The 12421-nt window shown below is 40.7% G+C and overlaps 1 protein-coding gene across 1 annotated transcript in view; it reads right to left on the bottom strand.

Moving 5' to 3' along the window:
* Positions 1-12421, bottom strand: part of LOC126177474 (serine proteinase stubble-like) — a 382648-nt gene that overhangs the window by 241541 nt on the left and 128686 nt on the right. The gene's annotated exons all lie outside the window — the stretch shown is intronic.

Genomic DNA, 12421 nt, shown 5'->3' with positions numbered 1-12421 from the left:
CCTGCGATGTCCTCTAACGCATGTGAAAGAAGAACATTGAGGATTATCACACTTTTGCTGTCTGGGAAGGCTATCTGCTAGTCAGATGCAAGTAATTCCTCTATAAGGACCCTTAAAGTTCCGTTTTACGAAACTTGCGAACGTTGTTTACCGAACCGCACATATAACATGCTGTGCTGTTGATTGGCATTTCAACCAAAATATAAACAAATGTAGCGTTCTGCACATAAATAAGTGGAAATATCGGTTACTCATTTTAGACGACTGGAAGCAGACACATCCATTAAAATTTTGAGAGGAGGCATACGTGGCGCTTCGAAGTGGAATGACATACATCTACATCTACATCTACATTTATACTCCGCAAGCCACCCAACGGTGTGTGGCGGAGGGCACTTTACGAGCCACTGTCATTACCTCCCTTTCCTGTTCCAGTCGCGTATGGTTCGCGGGAAGAACGACTGTCTGAAAGCCTCTGTGCGCGCTCTAATCTCTCTAATTTTACATTCGTGATCTGCTCGGGAGGTATAAGTAGGGGGAAGCAATATATTCGATGCCTCATCCAGAAACGCACCCTCTCGAAACCTGGCGAGCAAGCTACACCGCGATGCAGAGCGCCTCTCTTGCAGAGTCTGCCACTTGAGTTTGTTAAACATCTCCGTAACGCTATCACGGTTACCAAATAACCCTGTGACGAAACGCGCCGCTCTTCTTTGGATCTTCTCTATCTCCTCCGTCAACCCGATCTGGTACGGATCCCACACTGATGAGCAATACTCAAGTATAGGTCGAACGAGTGTTTTGTAAGCCACCTCCTTTGTTGATGGACTACATTTTCTAAGGACTCTCCCAATGAATCTCAACCTGGTACCCGCCTTACCAACAATTAATTTTATATGATCATTCCACTTCAAATCGTTCCGCACGCATACTCCCAGATATTTTACAGAAGTAACTGCTACCAGTGTTTGTTCCGCTATCATATAATCGTACAATAAAGGATCCTTCTTTCTATGTATTCGCAATACATTACATTTGTCTATGTTAAGGGTCCCTGCACCAAGTGCCTATCCGCTGCAGATCTTCCTGCATTTCGCTACAATTTTCTACTGCTGCAACTTCTCTGTATACTACAGCATCATCCGCGAAAAGCCGCATGGAACTTCCGACACTATCTACTAGGTCATTTATATATATTGTGAAAAGCAATGGTCCCATAACACTCCCCTGTGGCACGCCAGAGGTTACTTTAACGTCTGTAGATGTCTCTCCATTGATAACAACATGCTGTGTTCTGTTTGCTAAAAACTCTTCAATCCAGTCACACAGCTGGTCTGATATTCCGTAGGCTCTTACTTTGTTTATCAGGCGACAGTGTGGAACTGTATCGAACGCCTTCCGGAAGTCAAGAAAAATAGCATCTACCTGGGAGCCTGTATGTAATATTTTCTGGGTCTCATGAACAAATAAAGCGAGTTGGGTCCCACACGATCGCTGTTTCCGGAATCCATGTTGATTCCTACATAGTAGATTCTGGGTTTCCAAAAACGACATGATACTCGAGCAAAAAACATGTTCTAAAATTCTACAACAGATCGACGTCAGAGATATAGGTCTATAGTTTAGCGCATCTGCTCGACGACCCTTCTTGAAGACTGGGACTACCTGTGCTCTTTTCCAATCATTTGGAACCTTCCGTTCCTCTAGAGACTTGCGGTACACGGCTGTTAGAAGGGGGGCAAGTTCTTTCGCGTACTCTGTGTAGAATCGAATTGGTATTCCGTCAGGTCCAGTGGACTTTCCTCTGTTGAGTGATTCCAGTTGCTTTTCTATTCCTTGGACACTTATTTCGATGTCAGCCATTTTTTCGTTTGTGCGAGGATTTAGAGAAGGAACTGCAGTGCGGTCTTCCTCTGTGAAACAGCTTTGGAAAAAGGTGTTTAGTATTTCAGCTTTACGCGTGTCATCCTCTGTTTCAATGCCATCATCATCCCGGAGTGTCTGGATATGCTGTTTCGAGCCACTTACTGATTTAACGTAAGACCGGAACTTCCTAGGATTTTCTGTCAAGTCGGTACATAGGAAAGACAGAAGCTAGACTGATTCGTTGGAAGAATCCTTGTCCATCATGTACAAGGTACCTTGGAAGAACTACCCGTTATATCGCTGCCTTCTAGGCATATCTTAGGAAAAGATCACAAAGGTAAAATCTGTGAAATTCGACATCATATGGAGACCGAGAAACAGTCGAACTTACCGCACACCATTCTCGACTGCTATAAAAAATGGGATAGAAGTGGTACTGTTACACAAAGGACACTCCATCGAACACCGTAAGGTCGCTTGCGCAGTACACACCCACGAAATTTTGTACATATATAGAAGGTACTAAATTACTAAGTTTTCAGTTCATTCGGTACTACGTGCATCATTATCATCAGCATAAGGTGTGAGTCCCACGGGAACTAACATATCCTTGTACTAGTTAGTTACTTTCATGTTCCATGGATAATTTGCACGACAAATCGTAATGGTGTGGAACGAGTCATTTTACTTTCACATCACAAATTAATTTCCAATATAACTACATGCTGAACGTTTATAAGTATTTTTTTAAATTATTAATATTAAATCTGTGCTATCGATAGCTACGATGCCACAGCATAGGTGCAAGTTCTTAGGTTGGCACTACGAGAGCGGACGATCTTCGCCGACCAGAGCGCCCTCTAGCCGACGCTGTGCAGCTCTACGAGCGCCGCTCCACTTTCGCCCAGTTCTTCAAGAGCAGACGGCCGGGACACTTCGCTTCAGCTCGCTTAGTATAGAGACTTTGCACTACTTACAACGGGTCTAAGGCTTCGCACCAACGCGCTCTTCATCTTAAGTTATGTATGCCTCCGTATATATTCATGCACCAGTAAACCCCTTTTTCTTACTTGCAGTACCGACGTGTTTTACCTCGCCTGCTCCTACTCGCTTCCTTCATTCGGCCAACCTTTAAGTATTTAAGTATTCAGAAGCAGACCCACGCACACCTTCCAGGCGGGATACAAAGAAATCTACACTTGTGAGTTAATATGTCTTACCCACCACCTTTTCCACATCACAATAATGGAAATTCTTCTATGGAATAGGATTTGTGAAGAAGAAACTTTTCCAGTTTATTTTAAATCTTACTTCGCTGTCTGTCAGAAATTCTATATCACTGGCTAAGTGATCAAAAATTTTAGCTGCAGCATTGTTCATCCCTTTTTGGGCTAAAGACAACCTTAATGTGAAGTAATGAATATCATTTTTCCTTCTGGTATTGTAATTATGTACATCATTGTTCCTTTTGAACTGCAGTGGATTACTTCCAACAAATTTCATGAGGGAGTAAATATACTGTGAACCAATAGTGAGAATGCCCAACACCTTGAACACATGTCTACAAGATGATCGTAGGTGATGAAAGACATTTCAACTTACTGACTTGTCTCAGCCCAAAATTTGCAACGATTCTCAGTGCAAATGTGGCTGAACTATGTTGCTTTAGGAGTTACAAAACGAGCATTTCCCAGTTTAAATTCTTATCAACATGGACACTTAAATTTTTTGTAGTCTCCATTCCTCTCTATGTTACTTTCTCACCAAGTGTCACACTTATCATTGGTGTAGTACCTCTGTTGGTGGAGAACTGAATATGTTGCATTTTTTTCAAATTGAGGGTAAGACTATTAGTAGAAAACTAGTCAATGGTACTTTTAAGAACTTTATTTGCCATTTCTTCCGTTTCTGTACGTGTGCTTGGACTGATTATATGTCACTGTCATCCGAAAAAAGAACTAATCCTGCTTGTTTTATACGAGACGGAAGATCGTCTACCTAAGATTGAGCCTTGAGAAACTCCATACGTGATTTCTCCTCTGTCAGAGGAATCTCCTCTGATTAAATTTGTTATATTACTTAGTACAACTGCCTGCATTCTTTTGGTTAGATGTGCCATTATTCATACATTGGCTATACCATCAATTCCATAAAACTTCAGTATATCTAGGAGGATATTTTGATTCCCACACTGAAATGCCTTAGACAGGTCGCGGAAAATTCCAAACGCCGTTATTTCGTTATTTAATGCTTATAAATTTTGGTGAATGGACGTGTAAACGGCATGCCAGTAGAGCAGCTCTTGTGGAATCCCAACTCTGGTTTTTTACTAAGGTGGGACACTATTTTAGAAAACATCACCTTCTCAAAAATTTTGGAAAATTATGTCGTTAGTGATACAGGGCGGAAGATGGTCACGCAAACAAACTCGTTAGGTTGGTAGTTATTGACATCTCCCCTATCACCTTTCTTATAGAGATGTTTAACAATGGTATAGTTCAATCTCTCTGGAAAAATGCCTCGAGTAAGTATCCGTTGCGATATGGAACAAAACAGCCTCCGAAAGACATCTTGAGGAATTTTTTGTCATGCCTGGTACACGTGCTGTGGCAGTTCACGACTATTGTCGGCTGGTGATTGATATGAAACTAAATGTCCTCTCGTATCATCCAATAGATGATCTGTCTATGAGTGACAGATCAGCGGGCTGGGCAGCCAGTCATGAAACTGTACATACCTCACGGCGTTTGTGGTGTAAACTGCGGTGTGACGTTATGCATTAACCTACTGATCATGAAGGATATGACAGCACCATCTTTGCCACATACTGATGACAATTCAGCCTCCCTTAAACAGTGACCAAATCAGTTCTCTTGCCATATCTAGCAGTTCCCCTCGCCATCATTCCGGGAATTGAATAGGTCTGGACCTCGAGAATGCTGCTTTCCGTGGCCATTCATGAGGATGTCGGCGTCCGTCTGACAGCCACAAACAGAAGCGAGACTCATCGTTGAACACCTCAGTGCCGCACGTAAGACTTTCAACGCGGAACGGTAGTTTCGGAAATCGATAGAGAAGTTAGTATTCCGAGATATACAATACCAGGAGCATGCCGAGAATACCAAATTTCAAACATTACCTCTCACCATGGACAACACAGTTGCCGACGGCCTTCACTTGACGACCGAGAGCAGTGGCGTTTACGTAGAGTCGTCAGTGCTAACAGACAAGAAACACTGCGTGAAATAACAGCAGAAATCAATGGGGTACGTACGACGAACGTATCCGTTATGACAGTGCGGACAAATTTGGCGTTCGTGGACTACGACAGTAGACGACCGACGCGAGCACGACATCACCTGCAGCGCTTCTCGTGGACTGGTGACCATATCGGTTGGACCCTAGAGGACTGGAAAACCGTGGCCTGGTCAGGTGAGTCCCGATTTCAGTCGGGACGAGCTGATGGTAGGGTTCGAGTGTGTCGCAGATCCCAGACCCCACAGAGCCATGAACCCAAGTTGTCAGCTGGCCGCTGTGGCCGAGCGGTTCTAAGCGCTTCAGTCTGGTACCGCGCGACCCCTACGGTCGCAGGTTCGAATCCTGCCTCGGGCATGGATGTGTGTGATGTCCTTAGGTTAGTTAGGTTTAAGTAGTTCTAAGTTCTAGGGGACTGATGACCTCAGATGTTAAGTCCCGTGGTCCTCAGAGCCATTTTTGAGCTCAGGTTGTCAATAAAGCACTGTGCAAGCTGGTGGGGTTGGCAGCATAATAGTGTGCGCTGTGTTTACATGGAATGGAAAGGATCCTCTGGTTCAACTGAACCAATCATTCAATGGAGAAGGGATTGTTCAATTTCATTCAAGGACTTCATGTTACCAAACAGCGATGGAATTTTTATGGATGACAATGCGGCGTGTCACAGGGCCACAGATATTCGCAATTTGTTTAAAGAACATTCTGGACAATTAGAACGAGTGATCTGGCCAACCAGAACGCCCGACATGATCCCATCGAAAATTTATGTCACATAAACGAGAGGTCAGTTCGTGCAGAGACTCTTGGACCGGCAGCACTTCCGCAGCTGCCGGCCGAAGTGGCCGAGCGGTTCTAGGCGCTAACGTCTGGAACCGCGCGACCGCTACGGTCGCAGGTTCGAAACCTGCCTCGGGAATGGATGTGTTGTAAGTAGGCTGTTTATGTTTTCTTTATGTAAGTAGGCTGTTTATGTTTTCTTATTGGCAACGTTACGTAGCGCTCTATATGAAAATCACTGGCTGTGCTGTGTGCAGTCTGTGGCTAGTTTGCATTGTTGTCTGCCATTGTAGTGTTGGGCAACGGCAGCTGGATGTGAAAAGCGCGTAGCGTTGCGCAGTTGGAGGTGAGTCGCCAGCAGTGGTGGATGTGGGGAGAGAAATGGCGGAGTTTTGAAATTTGTAAAAATGGATGTCATGAACTGCTGTATATATTACGACTTTTGATGAATATTAAGGTAAATACATTGTTTGTTCTCTATTAAAATCTTTCATTTGCTAACTATGCCTACTAGTAGTTAGTGCCTTCCGTAGTTTGAATCTTTTATTTAGCTGGCAGTAGTGCCGCTTGCTGTATTGCAGTAGTTCGAGTAAGGAAGATTTTTGGTGAGGTAAGTGATTTGTGAAACGTATAGGTCAATGTTAGTCAGGGCCATTCTTTTGTAGGGATTTTTGAAAGTCAGATTGCGTTGCGCTAAAAATATTGTGTCAGTTTAAGCACAGTCTCGTATACAATTCTTCTAAGGGGACGTTACATATGGCGACCCTGCCAGGATACCTCACTGGAATCTTCTGATTTTTTCTTGTAGTTTGTGTATTTAGTGTAGCTTTTGTTTATTGCTAGTGCATAATTATAGAGAGAATTTCCTTTGTAGATTTGCACCAAGTATTTCGCAGCTGCAATTAACTACTTATTATTTTCAGTACTATGTTAATGTGTTCTCTTATTTTTGCTCTTCAAATTGTGCTTTTCTGTGTTGTCGTGTGAAATATTGTGACAATAATGGCGTGTGATAAACGTAATACTAGGCTTCAAAGTAAACTGAGAAATGACAGTGAAGACGAAAGCAGTGTGTTAGCGCCACCATGCAATGAATTAACTAATATTCAAAGTAGTAATTTGGTAACTGTGCTTAGGGAAATGGAGCGGGCGGCAAACAATGGCGTAGGCAGTGAAACAATTAGTGAACAGGGAAGCATTATCGATCGATCGCTCGGCAACAGCTCGCCTCAGGAATCCGAAATGATAGGACACAATTTTGCAAATACTGTAGATTCAGGTTTTGCGTCCTCACCGTTTTCTCAAATGAGTCAAGACACATTTTCTGCTTGTCAAAATGTGAATATTGCCGGTGAAAATGCACTGCCAAAAAGCATAGAGAAACAGATTCCAGACACTAATACATTATTATTGCAATTAATGCAACAAATGGAACAAAATCAGAGACAAATGGGACAAAGGCTTCAAAAGTTAGACACAATGGAACAACACCAGAGACAAACACAGCAACAGTTAGACACAATGAAACAACACCAGAGACAAACACAGCAACAGTTAGACGCAATGGAACAAAATCTTCACATCACGCTTGAACAAACACGTGAAGATTTAACTACTGAGTTACATAACATTGAATCGAAATGTCAAAAAGTCTGTAATGACGTAAAAACACAAATTTGTGAGCATTTTCAACCTATTTTTTCGCGGCATGAAAATGCATTACAGAATCACGAAGCAGCCATAAAAGAACTGCAAACCATTGTTCATGAAAATCATGAGACCTTGTGGGCTAAAATTGACTCAGTTGCATCTACTGATTCGGTTACGCAACTTGCAAAAACTCAGGAAAACTTAAAGGACACAGTAGATTCGATTTCAACACAAATGGACACTCTGAAACTTGGTTCAGAAAAACACACTGAGGAAATGTGTTCACTATCGGAGAAAGTAGCCGAACTTTTGGATCAGGTTACTAACTTATCTACAAAGGTAGATGATGATCTGAATGACACAAGACCCGTAGCCTTCACTGACACAGAAGAGTATGAACAAATTAGAAAATTCAAACAAAATCAAAATCAAATCAATACACAGTACAAAAGAGAAATCCAGGAAGTACAAGATCAGTTGACACAGGTAATACAAGAATTACATATTTCAGAGGACACTCACGCTCCAGTATGGGAAGAGGGACATAGAAATACGGAACAACAAAAAAATAATAACACAGGACACTTCGGAAATTATGAAAGAAATTGGCAAGGCGCATTGGATTTTGAGATGGAACCGCCGAAACGAAGTAACAATGAGCGATGTGCGACTCGCCGACACGATGATTTCGACTATAAGCTGTTCATTACTCCACGTAAATTCAAAACATTTAAGAATTCTGGCAACGACATTCATCCACAAGCATGGCTTCATCAATTTTCTCATTGTTTTCCTCCCAACTGGTCATTGGAGCACAGGTTAGAATTTATGTGTGGCTACTTGGAGAATGAACCAGCTGTAAGAATGCGATCGGTCATTCACGATTGTCACAGTGAAGGAGAATTTTATCATGCCTTCCTCTCAGCATATTGGTCTCAAGCTACACAATACCGAGTAAAGCATAGCATCATAATGATGAAACATTTCGAACAATCTGAATTTTCCAGTCTTGTGAAATATTTTGAAGACATGTTGCACAAGAATCAGTACCTGTCAAACCCATACAGACCCTCAGAACTCATCCGCATTTGCTTAATCAAACTACCTGAACATTTACGACATATTATTTTGGCAGGACGTTGCAAAGATGACATTGAAGCTTTTCAGGAACTCTTACAAGAATTAGAAATTGACACAGACAGTCGCGGGATACGAAAACAGGAAAACAATCACTACAGGTCACATCCGTCACAATTCCATGACGACAGAAACAATAACTGGCCACGACAAGCCTATTCTTACAACGTAAATCGTGACCAAAACAGACACCATCTGTATGACAACCACTGGCAGAGTAATAATAGTTACAGAGAAAGATCGCATTTCCGTAGTAATGAATATGACAGAGACACTCATAGAAACAGACAATATGGTAACCAAAATAATTATTATCACGGGAGACAGAATAACTTCAGACGCAACGGTCCAGCGCGCAGTTACGATTCAGGGAGAAATTCTCCACTACGTGACCGACAGGAAAGAAACTATGGAATCTACCGACATGACGACAGACGACATGATCGTAACGACAGACCTGAACTGCATCAGAAATGGCGGGATTTAAACGGAGCAGAGCCCTCTCGGCAAGGCGAATTTGTAGAAGTTAGGTCTCCTAATCCCAATAACGACGCGCACCAACAAAGAAACAGACAATGACTCGCACCACAGGCAGCCACCTGCGCCGGCTGGCTCAGAGAAAAATAACATAGACGCTAACCTTGAGCAAAATTCCAGTATACTTTATCGACGTATACCCCATGATAATTGCGTTAAAGTTGAAACTCTGCGTACTAGGAAGAGTAAAGGATTACACCACATTTCACATGTAAACCGTTTATTGAAAGATAATCTGCCTTTTAACTTTGTCTTTGCCATATAACTTTTCACTTTACATTGCTAGTATGCTTTGTCAGACTTAGAATCTGTTAACATGCAACAATGTTGGAAGTTAAATATCAAATCAAGAACCATGAGAACTTACTTAAACAGAAATTACGAATGCATTGTTATAGTGAACAGACGTCACTGTGTTATTGTGTGTGTACATTCTTGCTTGTTAGTTGCACGATTACGTAACGACTATCAGGCTTACATACTTAGAACATATACTGCCAATGAGATTTTAATGCAACATTTTGGTTTACTTGAAAATACATTCTGGATTTAAAGTACTTTATGTGAGATACCAGATGACACAGTGACTAGTTTATGTAACAGCTACACGATTTTATCATGACGCTACCAATGAGTGACAATTTACAATGTTGCTTTTGCGGTGTATCTGTTTTATGTCGGCACAGTTTTTCTGAATTCTTCTGGAAAGGAAAACATGTTTAAGTAGTAACTTTTGTGGTATAGCTACAATGAGACAGCCTTTTCCGTAGCACAACAATACGTTACAGCACAGTAATTTCTTCATCACAACAATAAGCTTAATAACTAAGATATCTATACGCAAAGCATTTCACTTTTGTTTATCATGAGGTAGGTACATTGACTTCTGCAGAACTTAGCTTTTGGAGAAAAATAACTACGACGCTTCCACAGAGATTATCTTACAGCAAGACGCACATTTAGCGCTACAGGACACGCATTTGAGTGATTAATTTTGTACTTAAGTCATTTATTTTTAAAGATATTTGAAGTACAATGATACAAAGGTTTTCCGTAATACATTTCATTCCATTCTTGTAATCTGTAACACCTGAGGTTATAATTACATTAATCCTCAGGGGGGTACACGCTTACTTTGTGTACCATGTGTGTCGCAAGCACAAGGAGCCCTAGCTAATATGGTATTTGCTTATACAACTTTACACATCAGTACCATATTTCTCTAATACATAAATTACACAGCTATCTGATCATTTAACTGAGAGATAAACATTTTTTTTACTACATCAGTGACAGATGTTTACGTAATTACACCATTGTATAACTTCACACTTACGAAATTGAATTTTGTCTGTACTTTGTGAACTGTTCATATTTTTTTGGTACCATTGTGATACTATGAGAGCTTTGAATGATGTATTTGGTAAGGGAGAATGATTTTAAAGTACGTTTGAGGTAAATGACGCTATTGAAATGAGCAGAGAATATTTTTTATGGTTTGAAATTATTGCAGAAAGCTACGACTTTTTTGAGATTTGACTGAGGTGTTATGATGTTATTTTTACGACGACGATGTGTATTATGCTGTTGAGGTATGTTTATGATCAATAAGCCGATGTTATATGAGGAATTTGATTATGCTACATATTTATAATGATGAAATATTGAAGAATGTCGACGAATATGTATATGTGTAACAAGGTAAGGAATAAGGAGTAGTGGTTAGGCACTCTGATTTGTGAAAAAGGTTGTTGGAAACCAAGAATCGTACTTGTAAAAGTTATGAAATGTGTGTAAATGCGTAAATGTATCACAATGCCGGCAAAAATTTTTTGGACACTGTTATATTCATAAGATTTTGTTCCTACACATTTGCAATGCAAATTCTCGACCCGTGAAATTTTGTATATGAGACTGTCACTGTAGCGGAAACTGCTGTCATAAATATTTCCGTAAGAAAGTTAAGTGACCACCTGCACGTAATGCGTCCATCTGTGTCAGACGCCAGGAGAACAAGTCATTAGTGAGTGCCTCATCAGAAGCACAGGTAGAAAAAAAGAAAGGGGAGGCCATTGTCCTCGCTATTGACATTTCCTTGTTGAAAGCATACTGTGGACTCGTAATTTATGATATTTACTAAAATGCCTAATGAAATGATTAGAAACATTTTACATCTATTGTCTCTGTAGTTGAGAGATTGCTCATTTTGTTTAATATCTGGTTTCCAGCTGTGTTGCAGCATTAGTTTTATAAAATAAACTTAGATGCATTTGCTAATGTGAACACTTTCTGTCAACAGATCTATTAAATAATTATTTTATGATCCACATTCTTCGAAAAAGGAGCTTTTGGAATGGAAAGAACAATAAGAAGGGACTGATAACAATAACTGCATATATAATTTTCTTTTCAAGTACTTGGTAATTTTTTGTAGAATTAGTTTTTGTGGTGCACCACTTTAATTACATAGACATTAAGATGTGAATAGACATTTCCCTTTTCTGCATTGTTGTTTTTACTGTAATATTTTTTCTGCTTGAGCTATGTCATGTTTAGGTATAAGTTACTGCTGTTTGCCAGGCATAGTGTTACTGAATTTGACTTTGTGTTACTCTTCTAAGCTAGTTTTACTACTGTTTTATTTTTCTTGTTTGCTGCACAGTGCCTTATATTAGTTGTAGTACTGCAATTGCTTTGCCTATTTAAAATTTTTGTCCTTGATGTTTGTGTTAATTGTTTTATGCTGCTGCATTGCCTCGTCCCTTAGTTTAGCATCTGAGCTCAGTAGATTTAAGTTAGCTTAAGAGGGGGTAGACTATAAGAGAATGAGTTGCGATGAATTGGGAGAAATGAATTGAGAAGTTATACGAAAAAAGTACAGAAAGCAGGTATAGGTAGGAGTTTCTTGGAAATAAATGATGAGGTAAGATAATGGAAAATAAGTAATGAGGTAAGAAATATGTGAACATATAAATACAGAAAGCATGCTTGGATAGGATTTTTTTTTTTGCCCGCATCTCGTGGTCGTGCGGTAGCGTTCTCACTTCCCACGCCCGGGTTCCCGGGTTCGATTCCCGGCGGGGTCAGGGATTTTCTCTGCCTCGTGATGGCTGGGTGTTGTGTGCTGTCCTTAGGTTAGTTAGGTTTAAGTCGTTCTAAGTTCTAGGGGACTGATGACCATAGATGTTAAGTCCCATAG

This window comes from Schistocerca cancellata, chromosome 1 (assembly GCF_023864275.1).
Source record: "Schistocerca cancellata isolate TAMUIC-IGC-003103 chromosome 1, iqSchCanc2.1, whole genome shotgun sequence".
Taxonomy (NCBI): Eukaryota; Metazoa; Arthropoda; class Insecta; order Orthoptera; family Acrididae; genus Schistocerca; species Schistocerca cancellata.
Note: the sequence above shows the minus strand (reverse complement) of the source record. Positions and strands in the feature narration are given on the sequence as shown.